Here is a 16884-nt window from a genome sequence, read left to right as displayed (position 1 = left end):
TGTCCAAAATTGTTAATTCTTTTAAGAAAGATATTTTAGGATTGTGAGATATTGTATGAAAGATATTCTAAGATTGTAGGGTATTTTAAGAAAGATATTCAAGGATTGTGATATATTTTTAAGATATCTGACGATTGTGCGGTCTTTCGGTAAGGTATTCTAAGATTTGAGGTGTTTAAGGGGGAAAATATCTCAGGAGAGTTATTCACGAAACATGCTCTAGATCGGTATAATTTTAATGAAAGATCTTTAAGGATTGTGGGGTCAGGTTGTGTGGAAAGATTTTTGAACGATTGTATGGGCGTACAAAAGATGGTTTAAAAAACATTTGAAAAAACCTCAAGCCAATTATGTGACGGTAAAAGCCATTCGAACGAAAACAAAATTATGCTGATGTAGACAAATAACTCGCAGTGATATAAGATTGTCAGCGTTTTGTATTTGGGAGTTTTATGAATGACATGTTGATAAACACCTGACATTAGGTAGGTACGCACTAAGTTTTTAACGACAAAACAGTGACGTTACATAATTCTTTATAAAACTACAACTATATCTAGGGCACTGAGCCGCTCCTTTTTGGGAAAAAAAAAAACAAAAATTGTTCAGTATTAGATAATAGATAACTGTAGATGAACCTAACATCGTTACACGACTTCCGGCCACACTACACTGATGACTGTCAAACCTGCGTGACTTTCTGACTCACTATACAGGTGTGTCAAACCTGGATGACTTAAAGGCCACACTGCACTGGTGTCTGACACACTTGGGTGACCTACTGGCTCAATATACAGGTGTCTGACACATCTGCGTGACTTACTGGCTCAATATACAGGTGTCTGACACATCTGCGTGACTTATTGGCTCAATATACAGGTGTCTGACACACCTGGGTGACTTACTGGCTCAATATACAGGTGTCTGACACACCTGGGTGACTTCCGGCCACTGGTGTCTGACACACCTGGGTGACTTCCGGCCACTGGTGTCTGACACACCTGGATGAGCATGGGCTCAACACCTGCCGACCGCCGCCATCTTTAACTCACTTTTATTTTTATGTCTTTGTTTTTTGCCAAAACAGCACAAACGGCCGTAACCCAACCACGCTACAATAACTTTTATCTCCCTCTTCAGTGAAGCTAAACATCTTTAGCTCGGAAATACGACACGACACTGAAAAAAAGAACTTTTTAGAAACATTTATTCCGTATCCTGGCTTTGGAGTATCATAAAATACCTCGACATTAAAATATTTTCACTTACTTAAACAGCCATTACCATAAGGAAACGTTTAGGCGGCGTAGTCGTTGTACCCACATCATCCTACCGACATCATCCTAATCGTTGTACCCACATCATCCTAATCGTTCTACCCACGCTCGGCCGCCAGACAGCAAAAACGTGCTCTCGTGCAACTTAAAACAACTCACCGATTGTTGGGCTAGGCATGCGCAGTAGCAGCGGAAGATAACGTTTCAAGCACGTGTCGTTGTGACGTCATTAAAGAAAACACTTGAAGCTTTGAACGATTTTGAAAACAATTTTTTGGCTTGTGGATGATTTTTCTAAGCTGAAACGCAAGCGTAATAGAATTTCTTTTTTTCACTTTTGGGATATGGCGATGTTTTGTTCAAAGAAAGATGGCGTTTATTGAAGAGATTAAAAAAAACTGAAAATGTTTGTTTAAAACGATGGAAAATCTGGAAATATACGGCAGCCTGGATTTCAATCGAAGCGGATTCTATCGCTAGGGCAGTTGTTTTAATGTCCAAGATCTTCAGGTAATCTTTTTATTATTGCCATCTTTGACCAAATGTTTGACAATTAGTGATGCGATGTACATCAGCCTAGGGCAAAGTTATAAAATACACAACAATATCAAGTTGTACACGTGTACTTGCAGCTTGGTGCACTGGTACAAAATCACAGGTACAACATTACAGTGGTACAACATTACTGTGGTACAACATTAAAGTAGTACAACATTAAAGTGGTACAACATTACAGTGGTACAACATTACTGTGGTACAACATTAAAGTAGTACAACATTAAAGTGGTACAACATTACAGTGGTACAAAATTACAGTGGTACAAAATTACAGTGGTGGAAAATTACAGTGAGTGGCATTAGCGTAGCAAGACTAAAACAGTACAATAGTACCAAAGTACAGTGATTCAAAAAACATTGGTACTAAATTTCAGAGGTACAAAAGTACAGTGATAGAAACGTATAGTGCTACAAACGTACAGTCATAGAAACGTATAGTGCTACAAAAGTACAGTTAGAGAAACGTATAGTGCTACAAAAGTACAGTGAGAGAAACGTATAGTGCTACAAAAGTACAGTTAGAGAAACGTATAGTGCTACAAAAGTACAGTGAGAGAAACGTATAGTGCTACAAAAGTACAGTTAGAGAAACGTATAGTGCTACAAAAGTACAGTGAGAGAAACGTATAGTGCTACAAAAATACAGTGAGAGAAACGTATAGTGCTACAAAAGTACAGTGAGAGAAACGTATAGTGCTACAAAAGTACAGTGAGAGAAACGTATAGTGCTACAAAAGTTCAGTGATAGAAACGTATAGTGCTACAAAAGTACAGTAATAGAAACGTATAGTGCTACAAAGTACAGTTAGAGAAACGTATAGTGCTACAAAAGTACAGTTAGAGAAACGTATAGTGCTACAAAAGTACAGTGAGAGAAACGTATAGTGCTACAAAGTACAGTTAGAGAAACGTATAGTGCTACAAAAGTACAGTAATAGAAACGTATAGTGCTACAAAAGTACAGTGATAGAAACGTATAGTGCTACAAATGTACAGTGAGAGAAACGTATAGTGCTACAAATGTACATTGGTAGAAAGGAACGAATAACTACACAGCACAAAATCGACTGACTGCAACTTGTGTCATTCACCAGCTGAAACTAGTTTGAAAACACCACTCATTGGATTTCATAATTTCAAATAACGTGGAGAAAACTTCGTGCTTGCACTAGTAATCACTCACTGTATCCCATAATTTCACAAAATATCTAAAACTTATTTGTGGTTGCACAAATAACCACTCATTACATCCCATAATTTCACAAAATGTGTGAGAAAATGTTGCGGTTGCACAAAAAAAAAGTTCATCGCTACAGGCACGGAAAATTTGCCGCGTTGTGAGATACGTAAAAACAAAATCTTGACAAATCGCGAGATACGTAAAAATGTTGACGAATCGCGAGATACGTAAAAACAGTGACGAATCGCGAGATGTGTAAAAAGTTTGATGAATCGCGAGGGGAGCTGTGAACTCTAGAGTCACGCACTGAACATAGGGGAGGTAACCAACGTCCTCATTAGACAAAGATATAGTTAGGGATAAAGTTAGCCGGAGTTATTGTGGCCAAAGTAATAATGGGCCATAGTGGTTGTGGGCCATAGTTGTAGTGGAACACATTAGTTGTGAGCCAGAAATCTAGTAGGCCATAGGAGTAGTGGGCCATAGGAGTAGCGGGCCATAGGAGTAGTGGGCCATAGGAATAGTGGGCCATAGGAGTAGTGGGCCATAGGAATAGTGGGCCATAGGAATAGTGGGCCATAGGAGTAGTGGGCCATAGGAGTAGTGGGCCATAGGAATAGTGGGCCATAGGAATAGTGGGCCATAGGAGTAGTGGGCCATAGGAATAGTGGGCCATAGGAGTAGTGGGCCATAGGAATAGTGGGCCAGAAATGTAGTTGTCCCTAATGGATGCTGTTCATTCGGGGTTCCATTTGGTTAGAGTGAAAAAGTCCCACAAGACAGATGTACTGACAGCCACTGAATAAATCAGACACATGTACTGACAGAAACTATGACTATACCAAGACATTAAAAGCATTCTTGTAGCGCTGCTTCTTTCAATAACCAGGACACCCCCCCTACCGCCCCTTTCTGTAGCTTTTTGTCACAGAACTTCGTCAGAAAAAAAACCAAAAGAAACTCTACTTCCCCAGAGCCTCTGTCAACCCACAGCAGGATTTAAAATTTAAAAGCGGATTAAACACAACACCACTGATTAAACACAACACCACTGATTAAACACAACACCACTGATTGACACAACACTACTGATTAAACACAAAACCACTGATTAAACACAACACCACTGATTGACACAACACCATTGATTAAACACAACACCAACGATTAAACACAACACCACTGATTAAACACAACACCACTGATTAAACACAACACCACTGATTAAACACAAAACCACTGATTAAACACAACACCATTGATTAAACACAACACCAACGATTAAACACAACACCAACGATTAAACACAACACCAACGATTAAACACAACACCACTGATTAAACACAACACCACTCACAATCGTTGACATAAATTAAAATCCTTGTCTTTCTTCTAAAGCTGACAAATCTATCATGATTATGGTTTAATGTGCAGTGCTTAATTAAGCGTACAATCCCTGTCTTAGTGTAGTCTACGAAGTCCACTAAGTAGGAGCAGGTAGCCATGTTGCTACACATGTGGCTATACATAGGCAATGCCCTTTGCCAGGTAGCCATGTGGCTACACATGTGGCTACACAAAGCCAATGCCCATTGCCAGGTAGCCATGTGGCTACACATGTGGCTACACAAAGCCAATGCCCATTGCCAGGTAGCCATGTGGCTACACAAAGCCAATGCCCATTGCCAGGTAGCCATGTGGCTACACAAAGCCAATGCCCATTGCCAGGTAGCCATGTGGCTACACAAAGCCAATGCCCATTGCCAGGTAGCCATGTGGCTACACATGTGGCTACACAAAGCCAATGCCCATTGCCAGGTAGCCATGTGGCTACACATGTGGCTACACAAAGCCAATGCCCATTGCCAGGTAGCCATGTGGCTACACAAAACCAATGCCCATTGCCAGGTAGCCATGTGGCTACACATGTGGCTACACAAAACCAATGCCCATTGCCAGGTAGCCATGTGGCTACACATGTGGCTACACAAAGCCAATGCCCATTGCCAGGTAGCCATGTGGCTACACAAAGCCAATGCCCATTGCCATCTCCGTCAAAAGAGACATTTTAAAATTTTAAAGTGCTTGTCGTTTTTGTGCACCAAGTAGATTTCAGACGCTTTTCTGGAAATGTTAAAATCTCGGACATTTTAAAATATGCTATAAAAAAACAAAAGCAAAAAAACAAAAACAAAAAAAAACGTTTTAATAGCAAGCTTTTTGCACTTAAAAAAAGGAAATAAATTATTTTCTTTAAGTATATTATATTGCACAACTTTTTCAATTACTAAAAAAATAAAAATGTGGATCTCTTATTTAAGTTTAGTAAGGATATGAAAAACATTTTATACCGGCCTATGCTTTTCGACATAATCATGCGCCTTATCCCCACCCCCTCCGACCACACTACTCCACCGACATTTATTAAAGCGATTGATCATTTAAATTAAAGCAGAAGAAAATCTCTTGGTTTTTGTCATGAAAATAATATTTTAAAATGTTGACGTTAAAATAGAAACAGTGTGAAGTTAAGAATTGGTTAGTTTTATTATTGGGTTAGGATTATGCAAAGGGTTAGGTTTTAGACACAATTTTTCTAAATCCTAAGCTGTAAGCAACGTTGGGTAAAATACCTTGAATAAATATTAAAACCAATACAATAACCTCCACGTTTGATAAGAGTAGACATTGCAGCATGTTGGAAAAATAGAATTGTTTTAGTTAGAATAGTTGATTCCCATATGAACATTGATTTTACCAAGGGGAAACAATCAAACAAAGTCTGTTTTAAATTGAGAAATTTTAAAATAAAAGACATTGAAATGTAAAATCATAATATCTTGTTTACATAAAATATAAATTAATATTTATATATTTATGTTTATCTATCTGTTATAATTCTTTAATATAAGAGTTATTATTTGATTCCAGTTTAAAACGAAAAACGCTAGATTTATTAAAGCCATAATCTAGTGTGATTTGACACACGTATCTCTTTACTTCGTTTATAAACAGTGCTAAAATGATTGTTCAATATTGTCCCCATCACCACCATCCCTGTGATGAAGTACTATGTTAAACAGTGACAATGATGTGTTATCCAAATACATTTCTAACAACATCAATGTAACCCCCACCCCCCAACCCCCATGTCCCCACTTTGTGTCGCATCATTTATCATTTGGCATTTCATTTCCCTATTGTTGCTTTTTGTGTATTGTTTATATTATAAAGCTTACAAATATTGTAAAGCTATCATTTGTTACTATATTACTATTATCATATATGTAAGGTACTTTGGTCCACAACGTACAAATGACCCCAATGACCCGTACTCCTTTTGTATTCATTGTATTATCACCAAATTAACACTTACAGTTGTTTCGTTAACTTTACTAACTCTTTTATGTGAACACCCATTTTTTTTATCTATAAAACTCCACTGTATCCCTACACGTGATAGCTACACGCCTACACACCCCTAACCTGTCGGTACTTAACATTCATCTAAACATAAACACCGACTTGAACATACCAACCTTTCACCCTCCTACTAATTCGCTCACACAGCAATCTGTTCGTCAAACCCTCCTCCCCCCACCCACACACACTACAAATGGAAACACCTCAGCAGTCAGATAACACAGCACAAAATTTGACGCTTGGCTTGCCTTAAAACACGCAGTCACCCTCTCCACGCCTCGTCAGACACATCTACCCACTCCCCCCTCTCCCCCTCTATCCACTTACCCTCAGACATGAAAACACCACTTTCCCTTTAACTGTTCCAACGACCCCACCACCCACCCCAACATCAATTTCGAATATCTATTCATTTACTTTTTAAAGTTCTAAATCTTGTTTCTTTCCCCTCCTTTTTTACACAGCAACCTTTTGAAAACTCTATGCGACCAGTACATAAATAAACACTCTTTTAACTAGTCAACTTAATTTGTTTCCCTACATTGAAAATGCTCCACTGGCCCTTTGTCATTCTCGGAAAAATATCCTTTCCACTCCCCACCCAGACTTTTGACACGTTTATTTGACCTTCACCCCTTTTACTGCCATCTTTTGTAATTTTTGTTATAATCATATACATGACATCATGTAAATATTCATTATGTACATGTTTAAAACCTTTTGTTTTCTTTTGAAACTATGTAAAAAAATGTGAGTTTGATGTACTTGTTTTAATTGCAAATAAAAGTATTAAAAAAAAAAAAAAAAATTTAACCCCACTTTCCCTTTAACTGTTCCAACGAACCCACCACCCACCCCAACATCAATTTCGAATATCTATTCATTTACTTTTTTAAAGTCCTAAATCTTTTCCTTTCCCTCATTTTTTACACAGCAACCTTTTGAAAACTCAATGCGACCAGTACATAAAAAAAACACTCTTTTAACTAGTCAACTTAATTTGTTTCCCTACATAGAAAATGCTCCACTGTCCCATTGACATTCTCTGAAAAATATCCTTTCCACTCCCCACACAGACTTCTGACACTTTTATTTGACCTTCACCCCTTTACTGTCATCCTTTGCAATTTTTTTTAATAATCATATACATGACATCATGTAAATATTCATTATGTACATGTTCAAAACCTTTCGTTTTCATTTAAAACTATGTAAAAAATGTGATGTTGATGTACTTGTTTTAATTGCAAATAAAAGTATTAAAAAAAAAAAAAAAAAAAAAAAATTACTTTAAACACGACAGCAAGCAATACTTACTGGTCATACTACTGTAAATCTGCATCAGTCCTCATAAGCCGATGGTGTAAACTGTTAAACTAAAGCGATCATGCAAGGCAAACTGACGCTGTAAATTACAAGATTGAGGCGGAAACAAAAATACTTATTGGTCATTGAGTGTCATGTTAGAGTAGGTTAGAATAGTCTAGAACTCGGAGCATAGTGTGAGTTGAGTTAACAACCGTGTGTTCATGTATGGTGATGCCAAGGTCGAATTCGGGTATTAAAAGGTGTGTGAACGATTGTGAGGGGGCGGTATGTGGTTGGGCAGTTGGTTCAGGGTCGGCCTGTGTAGAACAAACTGATGAAATTGTTGTTTGTTACTTGATTCGACCTTTAACAAATGAGATACATCATAGAGCGACGTGACCACAAATCACGCAAACCCACTGTCAAGCCGTTTTATTTCTTCTCTAAATAGATATAGGCCTACATTTTATTGTCATATCTTTAAAACTGTGTGAAACTACACATTAGAAAAAATAGATATTAAGATAAATACTAAAAAACTATTTAATAACAAGCTTTTATAGTACTAGAGCACTTAAAACAGAAATTAAATAATGTTCTCAAAATGTATAATAATGTATCTACTAATAATACACTACTATTTAAATAACTAAAAAGTAAAACTTGTGTCGTTATATTATGTATTGAGTATTGTTATTAAAACTTTATAAGTGACCCACGCTTAATTCTGTAACAAGTAATTAATTATCTAATAGTTCAAATCGTATGTTGCTTTGCATTGTCGTCGGGACTTGACCCACGTGCCAAGTTTGAAAGAATTCGGTAGAAGAGGTCCAAATTTTTCTCGCCAATTTCGACTTGTGACGGATTGCCGACAAAAGCATGATACACAGATCAAGTTAAACTAGACCTTTTCAAAACGTATTATCTCCAAGCAGTGGCGTAGCGAGGTCGGGTGTCACCCGGTGCGGCACTTAATGGTGTCACCCCCCCCAGAGGCGTAGCGACCCTTCCCGGGGACAAATTTTCAAATTTTCGATTTGCAACCCCCCCCCCCCCCGTCAAGTTTTCGATTTGCACCCCCCCCTTCAAGTTTTTCTCTATATATTTTGCTATTTTTTGCCTTGGTGTCACCCCCCTAAATGGTGTCACCCGGTGTGGTCCGCCCCCCCCCCCCCCGCCCCCCCCCCCCCTCGCTACGCCCCTGTCCCCAAGTTATCAAGCAGGTTAACATATTTTCGTAAACATTACCACACTCTACAGAATATAGATGATAAGTATAAAGGATCATTTCATGCTTCTGACATTTCCCATCCCCTACCCTACCCCAACCCACCCACAACTTTCCCTCATTCCCCACGCTCAACCCCCCGCCCCCCCCCCCCCCCCCAATGAATCACAGTATTTGGAAATCACTCTACTTCCGGTATGTCACATATTTCCAATTTCGTTTCCGAAACTTAAAAGCCGTGGTGGTCTAATCGGATTTTCCCGCTAGGTCGATACCATCCTAATGGAATCGAATTTTCTGATGGGGTGATGGAAAAATTAATTTTTTAAATTGGTCGCATTTTTCCCGCGATAGACGAGCCGACTGATCCGATAGTAGCATTCCGGTGTCCCGGAAATTCTGGCGTCTCAAAACTTCCGACCCTAGGCCTGACAAGCTGCACAATGTAGGTGACGACATTTGTTCATGGTTATGGTCTAGGCAATTTGTTCATGGTTAGCTACTAGACAACTTGTTCATGGTTAGCGTCTAGACAATTTGTTCACGGTTAGCGTCTAGAAATTTTGTTCATGGTTAGCGTCTAGACAATTTGTTCATGGTTAGCGTCTAGAAAATTTGTTCACGGTTAGCGTCTAGACAATTTGTTCATGGTTAGCGTCTAGACAATTTGTTCACGGTTAGCGTCTAGACAATTTGTTCATGGTTAGCGTCTAGACAATTTGTTCATGGTTAGCGTCGAGACATTTTGTTCATGGTTAGCGTCTAGACAATTTGTTCATGGTTAGCGTCGAGACAATTTGTTCATGGTTAGCGTCTAGACAATTTGTTCACGGTTAGCGTCTAGACAATTTGTTCATGGTTAGCGTCTAGACAATTTGTTCATGGTTAGCGTCGAGACAATTTGTTCATGGTTAGCGTCTAGACAATTTGTTCAAGGTTAGCGTCGAGACAATTTGTTCATGGTTAGCGTCTAGACAATTTGTTCATGGTTAGCGTCTTGATAATTTATTCATGGTTAGGTTCAAGACAATATGTTCATGGTAAGCGTCTAGACCATTTGTTCATGGTTAGCGTCTAAACAATTTGTTCTAGCCATAATGTTTGTGGTTATGGTCAAGACAATTTGTTAATGGCTATGGTCTAGACAATTTGTTCATGGTTAGGGTCTTTAGACAATTGACTGTGTTCATGGTTGGCATTAAGAGAAGTAAATATCTAGAAACCAACACAAGCTAGTGAGTTTCGTGTGTGTTCAAGAGATAAGAGATAGCAACCACCCCCCCCCTCACCCTCTTGAAGACGTCAAAAGAATTTCACAACAGTTTTTTCATTTGGTTAAAAGGCTTTTGGATTTCCTCACATTTGGAGAACACTTTAAAAAACAACAAAATGGTACATCCGAAATCCATTTTAAAAAAATGGCTAGTGCTAAAAATCTAAATTGGAATAAGATAAAAGTGACAGGATGTGACATCGTGTGACAGGATGTGACAGGTTATGACAGGATGTGACGGAATGTGACGGTAATTAACAGGTTTTGAGAGGGTGTGACGAAATCTGACAATTGTAAACTTAACCGCCATAATGCAATTAATTGCGACGTATGATTCTAAATTGTGACATATGAAGACTTAATGTGACAAATTTGTAATAGAATGTGACACAGTGTGACGCTTGAAGGAAATCTCAAAAAATGTTTCTTGATGAGTACGAGGGCCAATCAGAATCAATCAAAGTAATTGCTAACACAATTTGCATTTATAGACCAGAACAATAATGAGCTTAATTAACTTGCTGAAACATTACAATACATTCAAATGAAAAGGTAATTATATAAAGTAATTTAAAAATCATTGGTATCTTAATTAATTTAACAAAAAAATTAATTAATTAACTTAACTTTTCGATTTTCCTCATTTTCACCCAGCAATGCAATTAGCTGCTGATGTTTATTACATAAGCTGGTGCAATAACATCGGGCGACGGTCGTTCTGGGCGGACTTGATACAAATACACATTTATAGGGGTGAGACATTAGAGTTAAGACATTTTGGTTGTTCCATGTATAAATTGAATTCTTTATATATTGTAAAGATGGAGGACAAAGTCTATACTTAAGTCTTCGAGACAATACGTACTGTATTTATTTTTTCCAATTATTTGATTAGCCAAATCCCTCTTCACTTCAAAGCATTGCTTTATACTTTAAACAATAATGCCGTAAATAATTCCCTGATGTTTCCTTATAATCATTGTACACGATTAGGTATGTTTTCCTGATGTTTCCTTACAACCACTTACATGATTAGGTATGTTTTCCTGATGTTTCCTTACAACCACTGTACACGATTAGGTATGTTTTCCTTATCTGTTTAGTGGGACCCGTTTTTAGTAAACATAAGTCGAGAACATCAGCTCACCAGAATGTTATAATGATCGTTATTTCTCAGTCTTGTTATCTGCCTTTCTCTTTTTGAATATAGTCATCTTAAAATCAATTATAGGCTAATTTTATATCTAATTTGATTTTATATCTAATTTGATTGAAATAATCGATATTCATGAGTTTTGATTTTAAAAAGAATTAATGTTGAAAGTCTAAAAGAAATGGGTCAACATGGAGTTACATATTTGTCCACAAACGGACAGACATCGTGACATTGTGATCAAGGTAAATGATTGTTAAGATACTCAACCTCTACGTCTAGGCCAAATAATACAATTTGACCAGATAAAGTCTTACATTAAATCACGATAATTAGCACTGGAAAAAATGATCGAATTTCGCCCAATTCAATAAAAGTGTAATTAAATTAATTAAAATTAAAGCGACATTAGCTATTCCGGCAAGTGATTTTAGTGTCTGTCTAGTAAAAAATTAACGAATTGGCTGCAGTTAGATTTTTAAGGTCACGTGATGTTTACAAAGCCACATTCTGGTTTGTGGTATACATAATCACGTGATGTTTACAAAGCCACATTCTGGTTTGTGGTATACATAATCTCGTGATGTTTACAAAGCCACATCTCAATTTTCTGATATAAAATTCAATAATCACGTGCTGTTTTTAAAAGCCACAACCTGATTTTGTGATATAAATAATCACGTGATGATTTTATTTAGCGTGGGCGCCATGGGAATTAAAAAAGAAAATTTATTGCACTGGAATTTTTAAAAAGGTCAGCTTTCTTTTTCTCTAAAGTTTTACGATTTAATTAATGGTTGTAGCAAATCAAGGATAAAGTGTGCGTCATTATGTAATACGACTTGAATACATTTACTTGTGTACATCATAATTTAACTTCTTATAGGAATGTGTACATTGTAATTTATCACAGTATATACATGCGTTCATCCTAATATGGTGCAGTGTAGTCTTGTGTACATTAGTTGACGATGTTCACTTAAGTCTGCAGAGTGTTTGTACATAGGATGTACTAAAGTGTACTGACATATAAAATATACTCATATCATAGTGTTTTGGGGATGTAGTGATAGCGTTCTGGGGGTGTAGTGATATTTAATAGTGTGCACTAGAAATACACTTTACAATTCAGTCAAGCACAATCAAGTGCATTCCAAGCTAGTTAGTTGCACCTCATCGTAATCAAATTATACCAACTAGATTTCTTCTTTCTGCTTTAGAGCCACATTCTTTTAGAAAAACAATGGCTGAATTAAAGTATTTCTGCACTTCCGAATGATTTGATTGTGTTTTTTAGCTTTTCGTTGAATGAACTTCACAATGTGACGTTAGAACAGCTAAGGGAGATAACTTCAAACGTGACTGGATTATTTTCTGTAATTCTAGGAACAACAGGGGAGATAACTGGCCTACGCATTGTGCTGGCGATGTGTGTGTGTGTATGTATGTGTGTGTGTGTGTGTGTGTGGTGTAGCTGATGAATAAAATATCTGATCTTTGATAAGTTAATTGGCAATTTATGTTGCTGATGTAATTATTTGAGTGAATTGAATTTGCGGTCAGCATTTGTAAAAAGTGGTGTCGTATTGTGGGGTACAGGAGCTAATTGTGGGGTCTAGGAGCTAATTGTGGGTTCTAGGAGCTAATTGTGGGGTCTAGGAGCTAATTGTGGGTTCTAGGAGCTAATTGTGGGGTCTAGGAGCTAAATGTGGGATCTAGGATCTGATCTAGGAGCTAATTGTGGGATCCAGGAACTAACTATGGGGTCTAGGAGCTAATTGTGGGGTCTAGGAGCTAATTGTGGGGTCTATTGTGGGAGGTAGTGGTTTATTCGCTTGCTTTAAACCTCTTGTCCTCCTGTCAATACAATTAAACAATATTCTACTTTGTATAATATTGTTGAATATTGATCTATTTCTTTTATTTGCTGTAGTGCTATTTATAAAAACGGACGAGAATTTCTGACTGTGTAATGTGGTCTAACCCCCGCCCCCCCCCCCCCCCCAACCCACACACCGGCCCACACGTTCAAGATATAAAATGTCTAGAGAATCTCCAAGTTGCAACAAGTCTTAAATTACATGCACATCGAATTCGATATTTCTGTAGCAGGCACGTGAAGCGTCAAAAATAAAACATCCCATCATTTTAATGAGTGCAAATATTTTTTTTTATAAAACTTCCTAATTTAACATCTAAAACCTGACCCTTCTACCGCTTGAGACAGTAGTTCTTGACGTTTTAAGAGGTATCGAACCCTTGCTGTTTCATACGAACATTCACCGAACCCTTCTTTATAGTTCTATCGTTCACACTGTCAAAAATCTGATACTGAATCGAATGAGTCTGGTGTGTGTCTTGACTCCGCCGAACCCCTGGGGTTCGATCGAACCCAGGCTAAGAACCACTTGATTAGGGGAAATGTAATCACACACATTAGCACGTCATGATTATACCGTTGCCCCTCGGTAGAAATATTACAGTCATATTAAAATGTGTACAATTGGTGGTGGAAGTTTTTCTGCTAGCTTTGGTCTGGTATATCCGGTCTGCACGTCAAGACACCTTTACCTCCCTACCTACCACTTCTCAACCTCCCTCCCTACCTACCACTTCCCAACCTCCCTCCCTATCTACCACTATCTCTTCCCCACTACATCACACCCCCTCCCTACCACCCTCAATACCTTTCTCAATACCTCCCTCGCACCTCCCTAAAATGTCAAAAGATCTCTACCTCCCTCCCTCCCTACCTACTCCTCTACCTCCCTCCCTCCTTACCTCTCCTTACCTCTCCTTACCTCCCAACCTACCTTACTCCCCATACTCACCCAATAGAGCCCTAGGGAAGGCTTGATTTTCCTATAGCAATAGCCAATAGGAAATCGATAACCAGAATTTCAGTTCTTATGAGGGCGGGAATAGGGTTAGGGAATGTCCCCTATTGTACCGGTATGTCCATTAATGAACCGGTATGTCCACTATCTTATTGGGATGTCCAGTGTACACCAACATCCACGGCTGTACTGGAAAAGTATTAAAATGTTTTGAAGATGTTCTTCAACAAAGCATTATGTACTTTCTATTAGGACATATGCAAATGGAGCCGAGTGGTCTAGATGTAGAGCTTACAAAGATTCCAACACTGTGGATCGCGACAATGCTACTGGGAAATATGTTGAGGACTCTGGTCAATTAAAACACAAAGTGGTCGCTAAACAGCCACTCAGTGCTCAGCTGAAGATTTCAACTCAACCCGGGGTTAGAGGTCAGGTTTTTTTACCCCTCGTCCGACGGCCAAAACATTCCTTAGCCATTTTGGCAAGTGAAATAGACACGGCAATCAAGCCGTCATCTGGCCACCAAGTGGGTCTTGCTCGTGGCGGGGAAAGTGCTTTTGCTTGCATCTGTGGAGTGATGGCTGGGGGGGGGGGGGGGGGGGCGGGTAGGACTGGTGGGCGGGGTGAGGGCTGGGGTGAAATGAAAATATATTTGGCTTTAACTGGGGTACAAGCGGCCAGGGAGGACTTGTGCGCAGCGCGTGATTTCATCAGCTGGAGCCAAACAAAGTTAGCCGGCTAAGTCTAGCGTGGACCGTCCGGCTAATGAGAGTGGACCTCTGTCACGTCCGCGCTTATTGTCGCTGGCCGGTTGTCCGGCATGTCGTATTTGACCTGTGGATGTCGTGTGTTTGTGTGGTGTTTGTGTGGTGTTTGTGTGTGTGTGTGTGTAAGCGGTAGGGGGGGGGGGCGTGATGAATGCGACATCTTGGATGTAAGCACGCGATGTCTTCTAAGTATTGACCACGACTTAATCGTGCCCAGATTTATTTAGCAAACAAACACATCAAACAAATCATTAAACAACAACAATCATCCAGATCGATAAATCAATTGTTTATTGATTCTAAAGTTTTTAAATCCATCCTAGAATTCCAAGGCCGCCATGTTGCGAACGTTGAAACAAAAGCCGCCGTTTCAACTCAGATCTCGTTCGATGAGACTTGCTTATCAACGATTGGCTCGCCGCATCAACCAATCAATGCAACGTTGCCATAAACAAAGGAGCTCCTTGGTAATCTTCTGTTTTGAAAAACATTTTTAATTGGGCAAAAAAATCTGTAAAACCAACAAACGCGGCGTTGTTTTATTGGTCTCCGTGATTTGTTTGGAAAAGATTCAATATGGCGACGGCTTAAGAGGGTTTGTCTAGCGATGGACAGACTAACCAAGGGCGATAATCCATCACGTGCTGTAAACATAATTTCATTGACACCTTTACCGTGAGAAGATTTTAACCAGCCTCCATTAACCAATTTGCTTCTTAATTAAACACCATTAACTCATTTAAATCCGTGTTTATTTTGTCTAATTACTTAACAGCTTTTTACTTTTTATAATCGATTTATTTATTTTAATTTTAAAAACTATCTTGAAAACATAATTATTTCCCATAGTTCAATCATTCGGTCTTGCTTTAGATGATAACACTACTTACAAGGCGAGTTAGCTTCAGATCTCTCACTCGATGTTTCTAGAACAAACGCATTTGTCGTCAAATATTGAAGGGCTCAGATTGCACAGGATTCATGTAGTCATAAAAGGGTCAAACATTAGGACACTGTGACGTCTTTACATCATCATTAACAGAGCTGGTCACGCGGACAATATTAACCAAGTCATACACATTATTCAATTTGTTCTTGTAAGATTTACTCGAATCATATCTGTTTTTAACGTGGTCCAATGTTTTTCGTTATCAATCCAATATTATTCCTTTATCATTATTCCAACGTTATTCGTTTATAACTGCTCCAATGTTATTCCATTATCATTGTTCCAATGTTCTTTGTTCATTATTGCTCCACTGTTAATCCATTACCATTGCTCCAATGTTAATCCATTACCATTGCTCCAATGTTATTCCATTATCATTGCTCAAATGTTCTTCGTTTATTATTGCTCCAATGTTAATCCATTACCATTGCTCCAATGTTAATCCATTACCATTGCTCCAATGTTATTCCATTATCATTGCTCAAATGTTCTTCGTTTATTATTGCTCCAATGTTAATCCATTACCATTGCTCCAATGTTATTCCATTACCATTGCTCCAATGTTATTCCTTTATAACTGCTCCAATGTAATTCCTACAAGATTTACTCTAATGTTTTCTTACCTCCCCAGGTAAAGCCCGGCCCCAGCTGAGTACGGCACCGCATGTGACGTCACTCTGGCACGTCATCAGGGACATGGGCGGCCTGTGTCCTGAGCTTTAATTCAGCCAATTTTAAATTCAATTATGGAGCCCACAAAACCATTGGGTTATTTATTCCTAACATAAAAACTAAGAAGGGCAATTACCCTGGAACAAGCAAGCTAATTCAATGGATGTAAAACGTCAATAATAATTCAACCGCTGGGTTTCAATAGTGGAGTTTTTCGAAAGGCCACGTTTGGATGAAAGTAGAAATTGGTTT

The sequence above is a fragment of the Physella acuta genome, unplaced genomic scaffold, assembly GCF_028476545.2.
Source record: "Physella acuta isolate Inbredline_101_S28 unplaced genomic scaffold, ASM2847654v3 ptg000876l, whole genome shotgun sequence".
NCBI classification, from domain to species: Eukaryota; Metazoa; Mollusca; class Gastropoda; family Physidae; genus Physella; species Physella acuta.
Note: the sequence above shows the minus strand (reverse complement) of the source record.